At 43.4% G+C, this 23,990-nt stretch overlaps 2 long non-coding RNA genes across 2 annotated transcripts in view; one reads left to right on the forward strand and one right to left on the reverse strand.

The window, feature by feature from the left end:
• LOC143783225 (uncharacterized) overlaps positions 1-23,990 on the forward strand; it is a 527,869-nt gene that overhangs the window by 436,639 nt on the left and 67,240 nt on the right. The gene's annotated exons all lie outside the window — the stretch shown is intronic.
• The window catches only part of LOC143783186 (uncharacterized), a 61,997-nt gene that overhangs the window by 66 nt on the left and 37,941 nt on the right, over positions 1-23,990 (reverse strand). The window contains exon 2 of the long non-coding RNA XR_013217121.1: positions 86-153. This is a non-coding gene — a long non-coding RNA (uncharacterized LOC143783186). The remainder of the gene's footprint in view (positions 1-85; positions 154-23,990) is intronic.

Below are 23,990 nucleotides of genomic sequence, written 5' to 3' on the forward strand. Positions count from 1 at the left end.
AAATGGGAATAAAAGTAGGACAATTACGCTGGAAACAAATGTGCATAGGGAAATTACTTTAAATAACATAGAATTAAAAAATAACCTTGAATCAGGAGGCGGAGGTTCAAGTGGAGGAGGGGAGCAGTGCTTTGCATGTGTAGTTTACTGAACCTATTAATAAATATAAATAAATTTAAAAAAATTAAGTGAAGTGCCCTCTAATGTTAATAACCAGCTTTTTAGAGATCATTTCATCTTCAACTTGCTTAACTGTTCACAGTAAAAGTAATTTTGCCCAGGAGTGCTAAATCTTTTACAAGCCAATGTACAAACTGCTTCACAAGGAAATGTTGATCCTAAATGGCCCAGGTACTGACCACCATTGTACAAGGTATGATATCATATCATAATGAGGAGCATACAGAAATGCCAAATGACGTTGCCCAGCTTCAGCAGTGTGTGAATGGTGCCAGCAATTGTTTTTATATTTTATTTTGTTATCAAAACGCAAACTGAATTTCAAAATTTTCAAATTTGTAAGAACCCGTGAATTTCAAGAAATTCATCTTGGACTCAATTATCTGTGAAACGATCCACTCATCTTCATTCAATATTATTCTTTATTCATGGCAGTGTTCTTAGGTAACATTGTGAGTGATCCCATTCCCTTAGAAGAAAATTAACCCCCACATGAATAGTCTCAGGTTGCTTTACTCTTGGCATGAAGCAGGATCCACGGTATCACTCTCACTTTCTTAGCTAGGCAATCTTTCTTGCAGATGTTCCAAAAAGTATGAAGGGTGCTTCATCTAAAAAAAAAAACCTTTTCCACAGTCCTCTGCAGTCAAGCCACTGTACTTCCTGCAGAAAGTTAGTCTGATGGCAGTACAGGGATTTCAAAACAGTGGACTTTAAGAATGATTGTTCTTCCAAAGCACTGATAGCTAACAGAGTTGCATAAAATGAGGAAGGACTTTCCACAATAATTCATACACTTACACTCCTTAACATTGAAATTGCATGACCAAAAATATGATATGATGTTTAATTATGACAATCACAGGAACAACTGACAAGGATATGCAAATGATTAAAAAATAGAAAGACATTTTCAAAACATTTTTATTTTGTTGGTATCACTCAAAAATTCACAAAAATAAATTCATCTACATGCCTTAGGATGCTATCAATGAGTTAATTAATAATTTTATAAAGAAAGTTCTTCCATGCTGAATGCCTTTGGACATTCTAATCATTAAGAATCCCTTCTGACACTTCCCTTTCTAATTATCTATCAATGATGCTTATGATGTGCTCGATGGGAGTCAAGTTGGGAGATTCTTCAGCCCATGGTAGCAAATTTAAGCAATGCAATAAGAATATATAATGCATAATAATATATAATGTGGAACAACCTTATCTGGTGGTGCTCAATTAGGGTCCCAGACCGTTAGACTTAACTGAATAAAACTTGGCACACAAGTGGATGAAAATTGAACAGTTTAATGTGGTTCAAAAAGTGATACAACTCCATGTAAATCAGTACAAATGATGTAGATATTTCGGTCATACAATAGTGACCTTCATCAGTGTATCATAAGAAGAAAATAGGTACAACATGCAAATAAAGAAACTAATTATACATATAATTAAATAGATAAATCATGATCTGAGAATAAATTTTCGGGGTAAAAAAAATAAGCATACAATATCCATGAGTAGATTTCTAATAGATAAAAAATATAATAAAAAATAAAATAAAGGTGAATATATTACCATATTCTTAAGTAAACTAGATCAGTACCCTGAACCTTAGGTCCCTGCATCGTTATGCAAAATAGTCACAAGCTATAAAACACTGATAAATACATTTTCACTTATGACTGTGAGGTAGGGAAAGAGGGGATGAAGTAATTAACCTACCCGACTTCTTCAATATTCATATATGTAGGTTATGAGAAAAATAATGGCCAGTAGCATCCTGTCATGTTTACATAAAGTAAAATAAGACATTAAACTACCTGCCTAATAGTGAAATATAGTCTCATAGAAATATAGGAAACAAAATATAGCAATCTTTTACACCCACCTGGAGCTCATAAGTCTAGGAGTCAGAGTGATGCCTATGAAATAGGCCGTTGTAATAAGTCTGTAAGAAAAAGGTGTACATATAATTTTTCAAGTGGCAATCCTCTAGTTAATAGCAAGGTTATTGCTGAAAAACCACTGTCTTCTGTCAAGGATCAGTTAGACTTACCAGTGTATAATAGGACCTCTTACGGTATCCACCATTAGTCCAATTTGCTACCTATGTCCGTCGCCGGGTTTATCTAGGCATGAGGCAGGTTTACATGTGTGATGTGGACCAATCAGGAGGAAGCAGGTGTGGTCCGAACCTGAGATGTCATGCCAGACGTGACATGCCACTTCGTAAGTGAAAACGGAAGTGTCACAGTGCTTGCGTTCCACCTCCTTGGAGGTCAGAAGGCATGCGTTCCACCGCAAAGGGAGCAATAACCGGATATGACGTTAGGGGAACAGTCACAGTTCAATGCTGTATGCGCGCTTGCATTCCACCTTGTTAGATTCCTTGGACTAGTGCGTAAAGTGCTGGAGTAACACAGTAGTGCTTACTATGGGAATGGAGTTGCCCCATTGTGTACTAAACGGCAACTTGGAGACAGTTACAATCTATAAGTGGAGAAGTCGAGCAGGGAGGAATGAGAAGGGAAAATCCAAGGGAGAGGAACACATAGCAGTGATTTGAATGTTGACACTCAATACAGCCAGCTCTGAAACGAGGATACATAGAATTAGTATCACATATACTCTCACAATAATAAAATCATGGTTAAACAGTTCTGGAGCACTCCATATATAGAAAGATACTAGGACAGTCTATAGCCCTCCGTGGTGACTGTAGATCTCAATGGTCTACTACAATGCAATATCTCTATAAATATAATAAATGACAGTAAAACAGACAGTAGATGCAATGTGTTGTTTAAATAATGACTAGTTCAGTGCTCAAGATCTCATTGGTCAAATAAAGAAATGTAGGTCATATTCTATATTAACATAGTAACATAGTAACATAGTTATTAAGGTTGAAGCAAGACTTTAAGTCTATCTAGTTCAACCCATAGCCTAATCTAACATGCCCTAACATGTTGATCCAGAGGAAGGCAAAAAAAAACATGTGGCAAAGAGTAAGCTCCACATTGGGGAAAAAAATTCCTTCCCGACTCCACATACGGCAATCAGACTAGTTCCCTGGATCAACACCCGATTAAGGAATCTAATGTATATAACCTTATAATTTTCAAGAAAGGCATCCAGTCCCCTCTTAAATTTTAGTAATGAATCACTCATTACAACATCATACGGCAGAGAGTTCCATAGTCTCACTGCTCTTACAGTAAAGAATCCACGTCTGTTATTATGCTTAAACCTTCTTTCCTCCAGACGTAGAGGATGCCCCCTTGTCCTTGTCTCAGGTCTATGATTAAAAAGATCATCAGAAAGGTCTTTGTACTGTCCCCTCATATATTTATACATTAAAATAAGATCACCAACTAGCCTTCATTTTTCCAAACTAAATAGCCCCAAGTGCAATAACCTATCTTGATATTGCAGACCCCCCAGTCCTCTAATAACCTTGGTCGCTCTTCTCTGCACCCACTTTAGTTCAGCTATGTCTTTCTTATACACTGGAGACCAGAACTGTACACAGTATTCTAAGTGTGGTCAAACTAGTGACTTGTATAGAGGTAAAATTATGTTCTCCTCATGAGCATCTATGCCTCTTTTAATGAATCCCATTATTTTATTTGCCTTTGTAGCAGCTGCCTGACACTGGCCACTAAATATGAGTTTGTTATCCACCCGTACTCCCAGGTCTTTTTGTTTGATGGTTTTGCCCAGAGTTTTAGAATTAAGGACATAGTTATACATCTTACTACATCTACCCAAGTGCATGACCTTACATTTATCCCCATTAAAGCTCTTTTGCCTTTTTCATCAGCCCAAGCTTCTAGTTTACATAAATCATCCTGTAATATAAAATTGTTCTCCTCTGTATTGATTACCCTGCAGAGTTTGCTGTCATCTGCAAATATTGAAACTCTACTCTGTATGCCCCCTACAAGGTCATTAATAAATATGTTAAAAAGAAGAGGGCCCAATACTGACCCCTGTGGTACCTCACTGCTAACCGCGACCCAGTCTGAGTGTGCTCCATTAATAACCACCCTTTGTTTCCTATCCCTGAGCCAGCTTTTAACCCACTTACACATATTTTCCCCTATCCCCATTATTCTCATTTTATGTATCAACCTTTTGTGTGGCACCATATTAAAGCTTTTGAAAAGTCCATATACACTACATCCACTGGGTTCCCGTGGTCCAGTCTGGAACTCACCTCTTCATAGAAACTGATCAGATTAGTCTGACAGGAACCGTCCCTAGTAAACCCATGCGGATATTTGGGCATGAGGTTATTCCTCTTCAGATACTCCAGCATAGCATCTCTTAGAATACCCTCCAGGATTTTACCCACAGTAGAGGGTAAGCTTACTGGCCTATAATTTCCGAGTTCAGTTTTTGTCCCCTTTTTGAATATTGGCACCACCTTTGCTATATGCCAGTCCTGTGGTACAGACCCTGCTATTATGGAGTCTTGAAAGATTAAAAATAATGGTCTATCAATGACTGTACTTAATTCCTGCAGTACTCGGGGGTGTATCCCATCCGGGCCCGGAGATTTGTCAATTTTAGTGATTTTTAGACACCGCCGTACTTCCTGCTGGGTTAAAGGGAACCTGTCACCTGAATTTGGCGGGACCAGTTTTGGGTCATATGGGTGGGGTTTTCGGGTGTTTGATTCACCCTTTCCTTACCCGTTGGCTGCATGCTGGCCGCAATATTGGATTGAAGTTCATTCTCTGTCCTCCGGAGTACACGCCTGCGCAATGCAATATTGCCTTGCGCTGGCGTGTACTCCAGAGGACAGAGAATGAACTTCAATCCAATATTGCGTCCAGCATGCAGCCAGCGGGTAAGGAAAGGGTGAATCAAACACCCAAAAACCCCGCCCATATGACCCAAAACTGGTCCCGCCAAATTCAGGTGACAGGTTCCCTTTAAGCAGATGACATTTAATGGGGAATTTTTGTTATCACTGATCATATTGTCTGCCATGGAATTTTCTTGTGTAAATGCTGATGAAAAAAGTCATTTAGCATATTGGCTTTTTCCTCATCCAACATTTCACCTAAACTATTTTTAAGGGGGCCAACACTATAATTTTTTAGTTTCTTACTATTTACGTAGTTAAAGAATATTTTGGGATTATTTTTACTCTCTCTGGCAATTAGTCTCTTTGACTCAATCTTCGCTGCCTTGATTTGCTTTTTACAGAATTTATTAAATTTTCTTTATTTATTTAATGCCTCATCACTACCTACTTCCTTTAATTCTCTAAATGCTTTATTTTTGTCATTTATTGTGCCCCTTACAGCTCTATTTAACCATATTGGTTTTCTACTGAATATACTGTGCACAGGTCCTATCCAGGATGCTAATAAACGCCTCCCATTTTCTTTATGTATTTTTATGTCTCAGGATATCATCCCAGTTAATTGCACCAAGATCATTTCTCTTCCATTGGAAATTTGCCCTCCTGAAGTTTAGTGTCCTTGTAACCCCTCTATTACACATCTTATTAAAGGATACATGAAAACTTATTATTTTGTGATCACTGTTCCCCAAGTGACCCCCAACCCTTATATTTGCTATGCGGTCTGGCCTGTTGGTTAATATTAGGTCTAGCAGTGCCCCCCTCCTTGTTGGGTCCTGAACCAGTTGTGAAAAGTAATTGTCTCTCATAGTTGTCAAAAACTGATTATCTCTGCTAGAACTGCAGGTTTCTGTTCCCCAATCTATTTCAGGGTAGTTGAAGTCCCCCATAATCATGACTTCTCCTTGAGTCGCAGCTTCATCTATTTGCTTTATGAGGATATTCTCCATTGCTTCCATTATTTTTGGAGACTTATAACAAACCCCTATCAGTAATTTATTATTCCCCCCCCCTCCCCTTATCTCCACCCACAGGGACTCTCCATTTTCATTAGATTCACCTATATTATCACGCAGGATGGGTTTTAAGGATGATTTTACATATAGACACACACACCTCCCCCTCGCTTATCCATTCGGTCATTTCTGAACAGACTATAACTCTGTAAGTTAACAGCCCAGTCTTGGCTCTCATCCAGCCATGTTTCAGATAGCCCCACCATGTCATAATTATGCTCCAACAACATTAATTCTAATTCGCCCATTTTGTTGGTGAGGCTTCTGGCATTAGTTTACATACACTTTATGTATCTCTCTGCACCTCTATTCATTCTTAAATTATTAATTGTTCTAACCCAACCCACATGCCACCACCACCACCAACTCCCTTATTTGTGCCTAGGTCTCTATCTGCACTATCTTCCCCTCCTATAATATGAATACCGTCCCCCCATTCCCTAGTTTAAACACTCCTCCAACCTTCTAGCCATTTTCTCCCCCAGCACAGCTGCACCTTCCCCATTGAGGTGCAGCCTGTCCCTAGCGTAGAACCTGTAGCCAACTGAGAAGTCGGCCCAGTTCTGCAGGAACCCGAACCCCTCCTTCCTACACCAATTTTTTAGCCACTTATTAACCTCCCTAATCTCCCGTTGCCTCTCTGGCATGGCACGTGGTACAGGCAGTATTTCAGAAAATACCACTTTGGAGGTCTTTGCTTTCAGCTTGAAGCCTAATTCCCTGAAATCATCTTTAAGGATCTTCCACCTACCTCTAACTTTGTCATTTGTGCTAATGTACACCATGATTGCTGGGTCCTCACCAGCCCCTCTCAGTAATCTGTCAACCCGATCAGCAATGTGTTGGACTTGAGAGCCAGGTAGGCAGCACACCGTTCGACAATCCCTGTCTTTGTGACAGATTGCCTTATCTGTTCCCCTAATAATTGAGTCCCCCACTACCAGCACCTGTCTGGCCTGTCCTGCTCTCCTATTTCCCTCCTTAATGTAGCAGTCACTCCTCCGGCTTTCTGAGGACATGTCTGGCTGCAGCAGTGCTAACGCTGTACTGGCACCCCCCTCATCTGCCAACTTAGCAAAACTTATTGGGGTGTGCCAGATCAAGACTAGCCTCCCTGGCACTCTTCCCTCTACCCCGCTTTCTAACTGTCACCCAGCTTGCTTCTTCACTGTCCTGCAGCTCCATCCTACCATCTCCCATCATCTATCCCATTGAGCATCTGCTCAGTGAGCAGAAAACTCCTTTCCTTATTGTCAATGGATCCCAGCAGGACATTTAGATTCAGAATCTGGGCTTCCAAATGCTCTACGTGCTCACATCTCGCACAGCAGTATTCACCCTCGACCGGCTGCTCAAGGATTGCATACATGTGGCATGATGTGCACTCGATATAACCCAATCACCCTGGAACTCCAGGTCCCAGTTGCACACTTCCCCCCGATGTTTTTGGTAGACACCCATACGTACTCATTCACACACAGGTCCGGACCTGAACGTTTATTTCCATGCAATCGTTTGCCACAGGATGGAGAATTCTTTGAGGAATTGACAACAGAGGCATCCCCCTGTGTCACTACACTCACACCCCCAACAATGCTCTGAGGGAACCACCACCCTCATCTGACCCCTTCTCCTAAGAGGTCTCTGACCCACCTGGTAAACCTGTAGTGAGGGTAAAGTCTTTCCCCTAATCCCTGGCAGCACCTCTGCTGCCCCCACTGAAGGGGAAGGGGTAGGTTTTAGAAGAACGGCAGAGATCGTAGCTCCCAGGCAACAGTCCTTACACAACTGACCCCAGCTGACTACTTCCCTGTACCGCCAGTCTATGACCGGGTTATGTCTTTTCAACCAAGGGAGTCCTAAAACCATGGGAGTTGGTATGCCCTCCAAGACATAGTATGACAAAGACTCTTCTTGACAAGCCTCTTTATGCAGATGTAAATTGTCTACGACTTGTGTGATGCACCCCTGGCTGAGCGGAGCAGAGTCAATGGCCTGGACGCTTAAGGGTCTCACTAGCATCCTACTCATCAGGCCATGGGTCTGGACAAAATGAGCATCCACCAAATTGACTCCTGCTCCACTGTCGACAAGCACCGGAATATTCTCAGTTACCCCACCAATAACCACCTCAAAAAAGCCAATAAAGGTTTCTAAGGCATGTGAGCCATGGGGAGGTCTATAGTTGCTTTTAGGACGAAGGCCCAGTGAATTGGCTGTTAATAGTGTGGAGTCATCTGTCCTATCAGAAGATAGAGGTTCAGGTGTTTTAACACAATGTTCCCTTAATTTAAGTTTTCTATAAAAGCATTGGAGTTCCAGCTCCATATTAAAGGTCTTAATCCTGTATGATGGACAGAAAGATAAACCCTTTTGAAGCAAGTTACATTCTGCAATCCCAAGTGTCCTGGAGAAAATATTCTCCACCAGGGGACATGTACCCGGGATCGAGTCACTCTGGCTTGGTGTGTATCATGTCTTGGAATGCTTACCTCTCCGAGTCTTCCTCTTCTCCTTGGGTACCTTCTTCATTGTCCTAAAAAACAACCACTATGTATATCCCGTCTGTTGGCCTCAGAGCCGGATGTGGATACATTGGTAGATGAATGATTAGACGTGCGTGTATAATCTCTCCTGGAGTCTACTGTGTTCCGCCAGAGATATACATGATTTAATTCATAGTCTTCAGAGTCCCATGCAAAGTTGTTCCTCTTCTTAATCTTTGTATCTCTCCCATGTTGGTCAGTGTTCGTTTTGATCTTAGTTTTCATGGTCTGTAGTTCCTTGGTAGTACCCGTTGTTGCTAGTTGAATTTCAATATTCGTAATCAATTCCTTAGACGAAACTATAGCCTTCTGTAAGAATTCAATGGTTAATGTCATGAGGTCAAATGAGCACTTGTTGAGGATCTGTTCGAATTTTGTGCAATATTCGGGTTGGCCGCTGAATAGTGTAGGGCGTATGGGCACTCTAAGACCCCTGGGAATACGCCAAACTTTAACCTCTGTTAGGGTTGCACAATGGAGTTCAATATTTGTCTGATGACATAGTTCCCGCTCTAGGTCCCACCCTCTGGTTTCCCTTGGTGGTACTCTTAAAAAATCACTTGATACATTAGATCTGGAGATAATGCTGGAGCTATATATAGTGAGTTCAATTCTAGGTGCATTGTTTACTAGCAGCAAGTAAGTGCTTGCGTAACCTCCATATGAACACAGAATAAGTTAATTACCTGAGAATAATGACCTATCTATATAGTTGGTGTTCCTTAGTAACATTTACATTAATCTCTTCTTTCCTGAGTGGAATTTGATCACTGTCAATAATCAATCTCTTCCAATTATTATTCTTTTATTGTGTATTTACAGTCCAGACATTTCTTCCTATGCATTTGTTAATTTGCTGGGTATTATCGGTGTAATTGTTACAAAAATAAAACAGGTCACGTAACATGTGAGATTATATTGTGTTCCATGACACTTTTCTACTGTTAAGTGGTTTATAAATGTCAACATTCATTATTTTTAGCCATTTTGTTTGGCAATTTTTTGGCATTTAACTGCTTTATCTTAATGTGCTAAACATAAACCTTTTACCTCATTAAGAAAAAATCAATGCCTTATCAAAAGGCTCATTAAAATCAGCTCAAGGGCCAAATATATGTGCATTTAGACCTACATAGCTTTTTTTTTTTAATATACTGCTTTTAATAGAGATTGGCATGTACATTAACAACTGCATAAAAATGACAATGCATATAATGCTTTTAAATTTAAAGGGAACCAGTCACATGATTCATGCTGCACGAACTATGGACATTATGAATCAAAGATTGACTCCTGAAGTACCGACATGAATGTTTGCCTAAAACGCTGCATCCAATGGGTATGTCAACATGCTTAGTTAGAGCGCCATATCTCTCCTACAGATGATAAAATTAATTTCAGGGAAATCGAATTTCAGTCTAGTTAAAAGAACTTGCAGTCAGTTTGTGTGAATTACTATAAAAAAAATGCTCACCACCTTATTGCACACTGCCCATGGCACAGCAGAGGGTGGTTTCCCATAATTCCTTGCAACTATCACATCACATGGCATGGTGCAACCTATCTGGAGGGATTAATATACAGTACTGACCAAAAGTTTGGACACACCTTCTCATTTGAAGATTTTTCTGTATTTTTATGGCTATGAAAATTGTGCATTCCCACTGAAGGCATCAAAATTATGAATTAAAACATGTGGAATTATATACTTAACAAAAAAGTGTGAAGCAACTGATGGTCCCAACACCATTTATAAGGCAAGAAATCCCACTTATTAAACCTGACAGGGCACACATGTGAAGTGAAAGCCATTCCCGGTGACTACCTCTTGAAGCTCATCAAGAAAATGCCAAGAGTGTGCAAAGTAGTCAACAAAGCAAAAGGTGGGTACTTTGAAGAACCTAGAATATAAGACATATTTTCAGTTGTTTCACACTTTTTTGTTAAGTATATGATTCCACATGTGTTAATTCATAGTTTTGATGCCTTCAGTGTGAATGTACAATTTTCATAGTCATGAAAATACAGAAAAATCTTTAAATGAGGTGTGTCCAAACTTTTGGTCTGTACTAGCACAACGCACCAAATAATTAGAAAGATAGGGTAGTGTGCGTTCACAGCCTGGGGTCCACCGTGCAGAGATGGAAGCTGCTGCTAAGTAATGACGGACTATATGGCAGTACAATGTGGATACACACACGGGTTAACATCACCCTGTGTGAAGGAAGCGAACCCTGTTGCGTCACAGGGCCACAGTACTGCACCAAGAGCGCTAGCAAGGAGTCTCAGAACTCAATCCCAAGACACAGGATTATAGTTCGTCTAGACCTCTTGCGCTTGACACCGCAACTGGGGTGTCTGAGTAACTGCGAAAATAACTTAAATGCACAAGAGTGCATGCAGTACCGCACTGGTGGATGCCACTAACCACCCAGACTTGGGATAGGAAAGCACTCTAATAGCGCACGGCGCCGCACTGGCGGTCACAGCAATTAGACGCTGTTTCGTGTGTTTATTGCTGATGGCTCAGCCGGGCGCTAGATAGCAGACATCCATCTTACGCGAGCAGTCATACACAAGGGAGGGGATGATTAATGAATGACTTTCACTCATCAACACACACGATTTCAAGAGTACACTAGCGCATGGCCGAGCGGCCATGCAAACCTTTTATAGCGGCAGTGCTACAAGACCTTCCAGATGGACCAATAGGAGCCACAACAGGACCTAAGCATGTGACCCCCGACCTTCAATGGGAGGTCATCCCGTGGGCATGCTCTGTAAGGGAAAAGCAGGACTTAGTCCCAGAAAGAACTGCTCACTGCTGAACATTGCTGGCTACAAGGACAGAGCCTGGAAGGGCAGTAGTAACCAGTCATCCAGTATCAGCCTGAGCTAGACGCTGGGACCGACGTCTCCGCTGAGAGGACTCCAATGCGGCTGGAGAAGAATGGGAGACCGCAGCAGAGATGGTTCGAGATTCCCCCTGTGCAGAGGCGGGAACTCGACACCTAACATTACCCCCCTCCTAGGGCCCCCCTCCTTGGACCCCACTACGCTCAAAGGCAGCAATGAGCTGTGGAGCTCAAATGTGCTCATCAGGCTCCGAGGACCTGTCCTCTGAGCCATAACCCTTCCAATCCAACAAATAGAATTTTTTGCCATGTACCACCATGCACCCCAAAATAGCGTTCACCTCGTAATCATCTGTGGACAAACCCGATGTCCCGGCAGATGATTCGGAAAGCCGGGACATGTATGCGGGCTTCAAGATGGACACATGAAAGGATGTCGGTGATACCTAGGCATGGAGGAAGGGCCAGACGGTAGACCACAGGGTTAACCTGTTAGAGGACCTTGAAGGGACCCAAGTAGCGAAGTGAAAACTTAGTGGACTCAACTCACAGCCGGATGTTATGGGTGGAGAGCCACACCAAGTCGCCAGGAGCAAATGTCAGAGTGGGACACCGATGTGCATCGGCGGAGGTCCTCATTCCCTCCATGGAGGCCCAAATGGCATCCTGAGTGCGGTCCCAAATGTCCCGTGCCTACACAGCCCAGTCTGCCACCCTGGAGTCGGCGGAAGACACAAGCATGGGCACAGGGACACGCAGATGCTGGCTGTAATTTAGGAGGAATGGAGTTTGACCGGTGGAGACGGCTATGGCGTTGTTAAGCACAAACTCTGCCCATGGTAGGAAGGATGCCCAGTTATCCTGCCTGGCAGAAACAAAATGTCGTAAATTTGTGACCAGGGTCTGGTTGGCCCTCTCAACCAACCCATTCGTCTCAGAATGACATGCCGAGGAGAGATTCAACTCACTATTGAGTAAATGACAAAGCTCCCTCCGGAATCGAGATGCAAACTGGGGACCCCGGTCACTGACAATTTTGTCCGGCATACTGTGTAGGCAAAAGATGTGCTTGATGATCAACGCTGCCAGAGCCCATGCAGAAGGTAGCCATGGAAGAGGCACCAAGTGCACCATTTTGGAAAAATGGTCGGTGATCACCCAGGTAATGGTGCAGCTAAGAGACTTGGGTAAGCCCACCACAAAATCCATCCTGACCATCTCCCAGGGCCTGTCCGTCACAGGCAAGGGGTAAAGCAACCCAGCTGGCCATTACCAAGGAGACTTGTTCTTGGTGCAAGAGACACATGCCCGAACATAGTCTGCGACATCACGAGCCATATGCGGCCACCAGTATGTCCAAGCCAGTAGCTCAGATGTCCTTTTGGACCCAAAATTTACACCCACCCTGGATGAGTGAGCCCAACAGAGAACCTCCGGATGCAGGCTGGATGCTACAAAAGTCTTGCCCGGAGGCCCAGACTCTAGAAAAACCGGGGCCACAGTTCTCAGGCTCTCGGTGGGGACAATAAGCCAAAGCTCCTCTTCCTCTCCTCAGATGATACAATGGAGCGAGAGAGAGTATCGGCACAAATATTCTTCTCCCCGGAATGAAAATAGAGGGTGAAATCAAACCGGGAGAAGCAGAAGAACCATCTGGCCTGACGAGAATTTAAGTGCTGGGCTGTCCGCAAGTACCCCAAATTCTTGTGGTCTGTGAAGACTTGAAAGGGAAAATGAGCCCCATCCTTTAGATGTCTCCACTCTGAGTAGACCAACTTCATGTCTAGCAACTCCCTGTCCTCGATGGAATAATTCCTCTCTGCTGGTGAGAAAGTCTTGGAGAAGAAGAAGCAAGGATGCTTCCAACCTTGAGCATCCTTTTGGAAAAGGACTGCTCCAGCACCAACGGATGAGGCATCCACCTCCATTATAAATGGCTTATCTACATAGTGGCGATGTAGGATGGGAGAGCTAGTGAAGTGTGACTTAATGGAGTGAAAGGCCTTGGAGACATCCTCAGACCACAATTTGGGATTTGCTCCCTTCTTGGTGAGGGCAACCAAGGGAGCTACCAAAGTTGAGAAGTGTGGAATGAACTGGCGATAGTGATTAATGAACCCGTAAAGCGCTGCACCGCTTTAAGAGAATGGGGTTCTTGCCAGTCCATCACAGCCTGCAGTTTGGCAGGATCCATAGCCAAACCCTGGGCGGAAATAATATATCCCAGGAAAGGTAAGGACTCCTGCTCAAACACAAATTTCTCCAACTTTGCGTAGAGGGAATTTGCTTGTAAGAGGTCGAAGACTCAGCAAACATCTCTCCGGTGGGAGTCAATATCTGGAGAGTAGATGAGAATATCATCCAGATAGACTACGGCCGAGGTGGAGAGCATATCCCAGAGGATGTAATTTACAAAGTCTTGGCTGGGGCATTACAGAGGCTGAAGGGCATCACTAGATATTCATAGTGCCCATCCCTGGTGTTAAAAGCCGTCTTCCATTCATCTCCATTCCATTACTGCTGCACAACGTGGCTCTTTCAGTAACAAATGCCTGGGGGGGACAGGTTCCCTTAATTATCTGTTGCAGTGTCAGCATGGAGGTAGCAGGACATATTGCCGGATACACAGCAGGGGATCAGCTGACGTTACTGAAACCCTATAACACTGGGTCATGTGTTGACTGTGCAGACGGCACTTCTGAGCAGCAACTGGCGGTGTTGGAGCACAGGGATTGCAGTTCAGGTGGTAGAAACATAAGCACAACAGGAGACCTGGATACTGTTGCCAACCAATTATTTAATCTGGAAGAGGAGTGGCAAATTCCAGCAAGATCCAGGCCTTGTTCATTTTCAGAAAAGTAAGCCGGTCAACGTTATCGGAGGATAGTCGCATGCGACGGTCTGTTAGTACACCACCTGCGGCACTAAAGACGCATTTCGATAATACACTAGCAGCAGGGCAAGCCAGCACCTCCAATGCATACTGGCTAAGCTCTGGCCATGTATCCAGCTTAGAGACCCAAAATTTGAAGGAGGAAGAGCCGTCTGGGAGTACACTGAGAGGGCAAGACATCTAGTCTGTCACCATCTGACGGAAACGTTGCCTCCTGCTGACTGGAGCCATCTGTGATGGTGTAGACATTTGTGGCGGGCACACAAAACTGTGCCACAGTTGGGACATACTGGTCTTGCCTTGTGCTGAGGCACTGCTTCTGCTCCCTCTTTGTGCAGAGCTTCCTCCACTGCCTCAACGCGCTGAGCTGCTTTGTAAAGCACTAGCAGCACTGCTCTCAGTTGGACTGGAGAAGATGATGGAATTCACTAGTGTGTCTTGGTACTCCTGCATTTTATGCTCCCGCTTCAACGGTGTTATGAGGCTTTGTAAGTTGTCCCGGTAGCGAGGATCTAGGAGGGTGTACACCCAATAATCAGCCGTGTTGAGAATGTGGGTGATGCGGTGGTCGTTTCTCAGGCACTGCAGCATGAAATCAACCATGTGCTGCAGACTGCCAACTGGCCAAGAAATGCTGTCCCCTGCTTGAGGTGTGATCTCTGCCTGCTCTGCATCACCCCACCCTCGCTCTATACACTGACTACTGGAGAATTGTGTAACTCCCTCCTCTGGACTGATGTCCTCCTCCATTGACTCCTCCTCATCCTCCTTACAAAGTGTCCCCTGCCTATGCCTTTGTGAGAAACCACGTTGCGCTGTCTGTCCAGCAGCAGATGGAATTGGTGACTCCTCATCCTCCACCTCTTCCACAACATCATCCCTTAGCGCTTGCAGTGTTCTTTCAAGCAGGCAGATAAGGGGGACAGTCATGCTGACTAGTGCATCATCTGCACTCGCCATCCGCGTGGAATCATTGAAGGAACGCAAAACATGGCAGACGTCCTTCATCGTGGCCCACTCAGTGGTTGTGAAGTCTGAATGGCGTGCAGTGTGATTTCTTTGCGCCTGATGCAGCTGGTACTCCATTACTGCTTGCTGCTGCTCACACAACCGCTCCAACATATGTAACGTGGAATTCCACCTGGTGGGTAGGTCACATATGATGCGATGTTCCGGAAGGCGGAATCGGCACTGCAGAGCTGCAATGCGCGATCTTGCCATGCTGGAACGCCGCAAGTGAGCACACTCTAGGTGGACCTTGTGCAGCAGTGCATCAAGATCCGGATAGTCCCTCAAAAATCTCTGCACGACCAAGTTGAGCACATGTGCCAGACATGGGATGTGAGTGAGGTTGCCTAGGCCCAGAGCTGCCACCAGATTTCGGCCATTGTCACACACGACCATGCCTGGCTGGAGATTCGCTGGCACAAACACACGTCGCTCTCCTGCTTGATGGCATTCCAGAGCTCCTGCGCTGTGTGGCTTTGATTCCCCAAAGAAACTAATTTCAATATGGCCTGTTGACGTTTGGCCACGCCTGTGCTCATATCGGTCGTAACAGGTAAACGTTCACGGGTCCATGTGGAGGTGGAATGTGACAGCTCCTGCAGCGATTATTCTGAGGAACCTGAATAAGAGGAGGAGTCAATGTGTACAGACTGGATTCCTGCAATCCTTGGAGTTGGCAGAACACGTCTTGCGCCACTCGCACGATCTGTACCTGGCTCCACAACATTAACCCAATGGGCAGTGAGGGAAAGGTATCACCCCTGTCCATGGTGACTGGTCCACGCATCAGTGGTGAGGTGGACCTTGCTACGGACGGCGTTCAGTAGCGCATGTTTTATGTGTCCCTCCACATGTTTTTGCAGGGCAGGGATGGCTTGCCTGCTGAAATAAAAGCAGCTGGGCACATTGTATTTTGGGACTGCCAATGCCATCAAGTTATGGAAGGTGTCAGTCTCCACCAGCCTGAATGACAGCACTTCAAGGGACAGTAGTTTTGCAATGCCAGCATTCAGAGCCTGTGCTCGGGGGTGGTATGCCAATAATGGCCACCTTTTCTCCCATGCCTGTGCTACCAAAGGCTGTAGACTGAACTAGGAGTGTGAGGATGACTGGGAACGTGGTGCTGTGGGTGGAATTACACTGGGTCTCTGGACAACAGTGCCAGAGGTTCTTTCATGGCGATCCTGTGAGGAAGCTAAACCAGCTGTGTGTGAGCTGGAGGAAGAGGCAACAACACGAGCTGAAGAGGTGGTATGTGCCGCTGTAGGTTAGCCTAGGTCTTCAGTGTGTTTTTGTAACTCCACCGCGTGCTTGGTCTGCACATGTTTCCACATATTTTTGGTATTGAGGTTGCTGACACTTTTCCCTCTTTTGACTTTCTGATGACACACCTTGCATTTGACTAAGCAAATGTCATCTGCAACTGTGTCAAAAAAGGACCAGGCACTGCAAGTCTTAGGAGTGCCCATTTTGGCTTTTGAAAGAGGCATGCTCCTAATGGGTGCCAAAGTGGAGGCTACAGGCACTGCAGTCTTCCCCCTCCCTCTCCCTCTTTGTGCCATTCAGGGAATCTCTTCCTCAGAGCTGCTCCCACCACCTTCCTGTACCTCACGCCATGATGGGTCAAGGACCTCATCATCTACACTACCCTCTTCCACCAACTGCTTCTCTGGGGTAGTCTCAGCAGCACAGTACCCACCTGAAAGTGGCACCTGAGTCCCATCATCAGATGCATACTGAGGTGTGCTGACCGGAGGGACTGGCCCACCCGTCTCTTCAGAGTCAGAGAGACACAGCTGTTGGGCATCACTGCATAATGCCTCTTCTTCCATTTCTCCAATGCTGCTTGGCTGGCCCCCTGTTTCCAAGCCAAGAGATTCAGAGAACAGAAGTAGAGATGGCTCCTGTCCGGGGCTCTCAGACTGCCTGGGCAATTTGGCAGGTGGTGAAGAGACAGATGGGTGCTCTTCAGTGCTCTGTGCCTGAAAGGATGTGGCACTAATTGAAGCTGATGCGTTAGCTGCCATCCATCCAACAACGGCTTTAATTTGTTCATCCCACAGCAGGGGACGGCGAGCTCCAACAAAGCTGCGCATGAAGGACTATTCCCTGCTAAAACTGGGGGATGCTGAGTCACCGGTGCCCGCAGCAGGCACAGAATCCCCACGTCCTCTCCCTGCTCCACGCCCATGCCCATGTGCCTTACACCCTGCCTTCTTCATCTTGGTAGACTGATAAAGATAGGCAGAAAAGTACTAAGGGCTTAGTGTGCTTATTCCTGAACAGCTGCTAACAGGTATAAGGAACACTAATTTTATCAAGTGTGGACTAGACTTTAATATGAGCTACTGTGGCCTACACAACTCTAAAGTGTAGTGTTTGGTGAACTTTATAAACTTTTTGTTTTGAGCTGCACTCACACACAGACCATGCAGACAGCCGTAAACGGCACTGCTAGGCAAAAAAAAGCTCCTCTATGTAATCCTATATAGTGTTTTTCCACAATCTAGCAGGACACGGATGGAAATCCACTAATAGGATAAATTTGAAAAAATGTGCAGCAGGCTGCACTAATTAATTGAGAAACGGACAATGGAATGGTATGAGGCTGTGACGCACCCTGAGCTGACTACAACCGGCTGTGGTGGCAGAACAGACTACAGAGCGAGCTGCACTCACACACAGACCGTGCAGACAGCCGTAAACGGCGCTGCAAGGCCAAAAAAACCTCCTCTATGTAATCTCATATAGTGTTTTTCCACAATCTAGCAGGATACGGATGGAAAGCCACTAATAGGATAAATTTGAAAAAATGTGCAGCAGGCTGCACTAATTGAGAAACAGACAATGGAACGGTATGAGGCTGTGATGCACCCTGAGCTGACTACAACCGGCTGTGGTGGCAGAACAGACTACAGAGCGAGCTGCACTCACACACAGACCATGCAGACGGCCGTAAATGGCGCTGCAAGGCCAAAAAAAGCTCCTCTATGTAACCCTATATAGTGTTTTTCCACAATCTAGCAGGATACAGATGGAAAGCCACTAATAGGATAAATTTGAAAAAATGTGCAGCAGGCTGCACTAATTGAAAAATGGCCAATGGAACGGTATGAGGCAGTGACGGATTCTGAGCTGAAAACAACCGGCTGTGGCAGCAGAACAGACTACAGAGCGAGCTGCTCTGACACACAGACCATGCAGACAGCCGTAAATGGCGCTGCAAGGTAAAAAAAAGCTCCTCTATGTAATCCTATATAGTGTTTTTCCACAATCTAGCAGGATACGGATGGAAAGCAATTAATGGGACAAATGTGAAAAAATGTGCAGCAGGCTGCACTAATTGAGAAACGAACAATGGAATGGTATGAGGCTGTGACGCACCCTGAGCTGACTACAAGTGGTAGTGGCGGCAGAACAGACTACCGAGCAAGCTGCACTCACACACAGACCGTGCAGACAGCCGTAAATTGCACTGCAAGGCCAAAAAAAGGTCCTCTATGTAATCCTATATAGTGTTTTTCCACAATCTGGAAAGCCACTAATAGGATAAATTTGAAAACATGTGCAGCAGGCTGCACTAATTGCAAAAAAAGACAATGGATTGAACAGTATGAGGCAGTGACGCACCCTGAGCTGACTACAACTGGCTGTGGCTGTGGACAGACTACAGAGTGAGCTGCACTCACACAGAGATTGTGCAGACAGCCGTAAACGGCGCTGCAAGGCAAAAGCAAGGTTCTCACACAGCGGTTGCTAAATTACCCTGGGTAAAGCACAATGAAGCAAATTACTATCTCTAAACTGACCCTCAGTCAGAACACAGCGTCCTGTCCCTAACTGAATTCACAACAGAGTGAGCCCAAAATGGTGGCGGCGACTTTTATAGTGCATCATGACATCATTTCAGCAGCCAGTCACAGCCATGCCAGTAGTTACATGCCTACCATGCAGATCAGGATGTGCCCACACTTCTAATCATTCCTAATTGGCTGCATTCTGGCTCTTTGAATTATGGGAACTTCCGATTCCGGTATCCAATATACTGAAAGTATCGGAACTCGGTATCGGAATTCCGATACCGCAAATATCGGCCGCTACCAGATACTTGCGGTATCGGAATGCTCAACATTAGTGTTCAGTAATTATCTACAGCTCTGATGTGCTCTGTAGTTGTGACATCTTCACTGCAGCCAATACACAGCGATTAAAGTAGTAGGAAGAGCCAGTGTTAGACTCACGGTTGAGTATTACCCGATTTGATTATTTTAACACAGCGCTGGACAATAAAGGCCAAAAAACTGAGAGTAGAAAACCATTTTTATAAATATTTTACTATTTATATAGACATTTTATTGTGGTTGTTTTATTAAGCTTATTAGGGCATGTAGCTATAGATCTTAATACCTGTTTTTACATTGTTAATGTAAAAAAATCAAAATGGACTTTAAATTGTGTGTGAGATCTAATGCAATCATTTTTAAACTGTAAGTTTAATGGAAGCCAGTATTTTTCTTATATGTCTTCTTTTAAATTATCTTTAATTAAACCCATTGGGCTTTGCATATAAGCAATTAGCATGCACAAAAAGGAAAATGTCTAATTACATGAAGTTTCCTTTTTTATTTTATTTTAATTATTTTATTTTCCATAGAGCTCAACTAGTTGTCACATATTTTTTTGTGTCTTTTTAGGATTATGGAATATAGTGATAAATTGGATAAATTATTTATTACCAGGAGAATGTTTAATACATTTTAATTAGGAATCCTTGCTTGTTTTGTTTCCTTTTTTGCTTTATTTTCATCCTCACAGTTTGCCTTTGTACTCTAGAATGGTAGACAAGTCAATCCCTGCTGCGCATTCTAGTAAAGTTCTCGAGTTTCAAAGAAATGTTAGATACCTATATTAAGTGTATTATTATTTTCATGTCCTACATTAGCATACAAAATATTTCATCTTTAAAAGCTAAAAAGAGAACATTTTTCTGTAAATCTTTATTTTTTTATATTTTTCTTTTCTTTTTTTATCTTTCACAAACGTAAATTACTAAACACGAAAAACATTTATCATTAACAAAGCAGCTTAATACAAAAATAGCGAATTTGCCAATCATGGTGTTCTGTGGCAAATGCCAAGCGTCCTGCACAGTGTTGGGCTGTGAGCTCAACCCCCATCTGTGGATGTCGGGCACTCAATCATGCTCATGGAGTTGGTTTCTAACCGTTTGTGCAGACACATGCACATTTGAGGCCTGCTGGAGGTCATTTTGCAGGGCTCTGGCAGTGCTCCTCCTGTTCCTCCTTGCACAAAGGCTGAGGTAACAGTCCTGCTGCTGGGTTATTGCCCTCCTACGGCCCCCTCCACTTCTCCTGGTGTACTGGCCTATCTCCTGGTAGCTCCTCCAGCCTCTGGACACTACACTGATAGACACAGCAAACATTCTTGCCACAGCTCGCATTGATGTGCCATCCTGGATGATCTGCATTACCTGAGCCACTTGTGTGGGTTGTAGAGTCTGTCTGATGCTACCACGAGTGTGAAAACACAACCAACATTCAAAAGTGACCAAAATATCAGCCAGAAAGCATTGGTACTAAGATTTGGTCTGTGGTCCCCACCTGCAGAACCACTCCTTTATTGAGTGTGTCTTGATAGCTGCCAATAATTTCCGTCTGTTGTCTATTCCATTTGCACAACAGTATGTGAAATTGATTGTCAAACAGTGTTGCTTCCTAATTGGATAGTTTGATTTCACAGAAGTTTGATTTACTTGGAGTTATATTATGTTGTTTAAGTGTTCCCTTTATTTTTTTGAGCAGTGTACTTCAAAAAACTTGTAAAAGCCCAGATTAGTAGACTATAATCACATACATTTTGACAAGCACAAATGTTTAAAAGAGAGAGGGAAAGGAGAAAATAATGGAATGGGGGGTAAGATAATCAGGAGGTAAAAATCTGATTTAACTCTGGCAGAGACCATGCCTATATGCAGATAAAGAGGTTTTACAGTTACACATGTGGTCAAAATTGTTGGTACCCTTCATTTAATGACAGAAAAACACACAATGGTCACATAAATAACTTGAATCTAACAAAAATAATAAATAAAAATCTATGAAAATGAAAAAATGAAAGTCAGGCATTGATTTTCAACCATGCTTCCACAGAATTAAAAAAAAAATAATAAAATACATGAAATAGGCCTGGACAGAAATGATGGTACACCTGAAAATAATGTGACAAAAGGAACATGCTAAATCAAGGTGTGTTCACTAATTAGCATCACAGGTGTCTACAATCTTGGAATCGGTGAGTGGGCTTGTATATAAGGCTACAGATACTCACTGTGCTGTTTGGTGACATGTTGTGCATCACACTCAATATGGTCTAGAGGAAGCGAAGGAAAGAGTTGTCTCAGTAGATTAGAAAGAAAATTATAGATAAACATGTTAAAGGTAAAAATTATAAGACCATCTCCAATCAGCTTGATGTTTCTGTGACTACAGTTGCACATTTTATTCAGAAATGTAAAATCCATGGGACTGTAGCCAACCTCCTTGAACGTGGCGGCAGGCGGAAAATTGAAGGCAAATCAAAGAGATGGATAATACGAATAGTAACAAAAGAGCCCAGAAAAACTTCTAAACATATTAAAGGTGAACTTCGAACTCAAGGAATATCAGTGCCAGATCACACCATCCATCGTTGCATGAGCCAAAGGCAACTTCATGGGAGACGATTAAGGAGGACTCCATTGTTGAATAAAAGTCATAAAAAGTCAGGCTGAATTTTTCAAAACTACATGTTGACAAGCCAGAAAGCTTCTGGGAGAATGTCCTATGGACAGATGAGACAAAAATGGAACTTTTTGGCAAAGCACATCAGCTCTATGTTCACAGATGGAAAAATGAAGCATATAAAGAAAAGAACACTGTCCCTACTGTGAAACATGGAGGAGGCTCTGCTATGTTCTGGGGCTGCTTTGCTGCATCTGGCTTAAGGTGTCTAGAATCTGTGCAGGGTACAGTGAAATCTCAAGACTACCAAGGGATCCTAGAGAGCAATGTGATGCACAGTGTCAGAAAGCTTGGTCTCAGTCACAGGTCATGGGTCTTGCAACAGGATAATGACCCAAAGCACACAGCTAAAAAACACCCAAGAATGGCTAAGAGGTAAACATTGGACTATTCTGAAGTGGCCATCTATGAGCCTTGACCTAAATCCTATTGAGCATCTTTGGAAAGAACTTAAATATGGAACCTGGAAAAGGTAATCTTCAAACACGAGACAACTGGAGCAGTTTGCTCTTGAGCAGTGATGAGCAAGTATACTCGTTGCTCAGGTTTCTCAGACCATGCTCGGGTGGTCTCCGACTATTTTGTAGTGCTTGGAGATTTTGTTTTCATTGCTGCAGCTGTATGATTTGCAGCTGGTAGATAGGCTGAATACATGAGACAATTGCCTAACAAATAGGCATTCCTCAAATGTACTCAGCCTGTCTAGCAGCTGCAAATCATGCTGCTGAGGTGACAAAAACTAAATCTCCGAGCACTACAAAATACTCGGAGACCACCCGAGCATGCTCCACGAAACCCGAGTAACGAGTATACTCGTCATCACTACTCTTGAGGAGTTGCCAAAATACCTGTCGAGAGGTGCAGAAGTCTCGTTGACAGTTACAGGAATCGTTTGATTGCAGTCAAAAGGTAGTGCAAGAAAATATTAAGTTAAGGGTACCATCATTTCTGTCCAGGCCTATTTCATGTGTTGAATTTTTTAAATAATTCTGTGAAAGTACGGTTGAAAAGCAATGTCTGACTTTCATTTGTTCATTTTCATAGATTTTTTATTTATTATTACTTTTGTCAGATTGAAGTTATTTCTGTGACCATTGTGGGTTTTTCTGTCATTAAACGAGGGGTACCAACAATTTTCACCACCTGTGTAAACATTTTTAATGCATATTGGCTTAATTTTGTTTAGAATGAATAAAAATTGTACTGACATACTGTCACATATAAGCATCACAAGAAATGCAAGATAGAATTTTTTATGATCTCCATAAGGGGTATCGACAACATCAAATTCCACAGAACCCTACAAACATGTCATCATCTAAGACAAACCTCTCTTCCTTTTCATGTGTGTTGTTTCTAGTGTCAATCAATTCCACATTAGAAGGTACTGTTGAAGCTAGAAGTTTAAGTACACTATATAAATAGACACATACAATTGTGCTCAAAAGTTTACATACCCCGTCAGAATTTTTTTCTTCGCTTTTTTTCAGAGAACATGAAGGATAGCATCAAAACTTTACCCCAACTCATCGTTAGTGGTTGGGTGAAGCTATTCATTGCCAAACTACCATGTTTTCTCTTTTTAAATCATAATTACAACTCAAAACATCCAAATTACCCTGATCAAAAGTTCACATACTGTACCCTGGTGATTTTGGCCTGATAACATGCACAGAAGTTGACATAAATGGGTTGAATGGCTACTAAAGATAGCATCCTCACCTGTGAGCTGTTTGCTTGTTATCAGTGTGTGTGTGCATAATAGCTGATTGCGTTTCTGGGATCCAGACAGACTCTTGCATCTTTCATCCAG

This window comes from Ranitomeya variabilis, chromosome 1 (assembly GCF_051348905.1).
Source record: "Ranitomeya variabilis isolate aRanVar5 chromosome 1, aRanVar5.hap1, whole genome shotgun sequence".
In the NCBI taxonomy this organism is placed as follows: Eukaryota; Metazoa; Chordata; class Amphibia; order Anura; family Dendrobatidae; genus Ranitomeya; species Ranitomeya variabilis.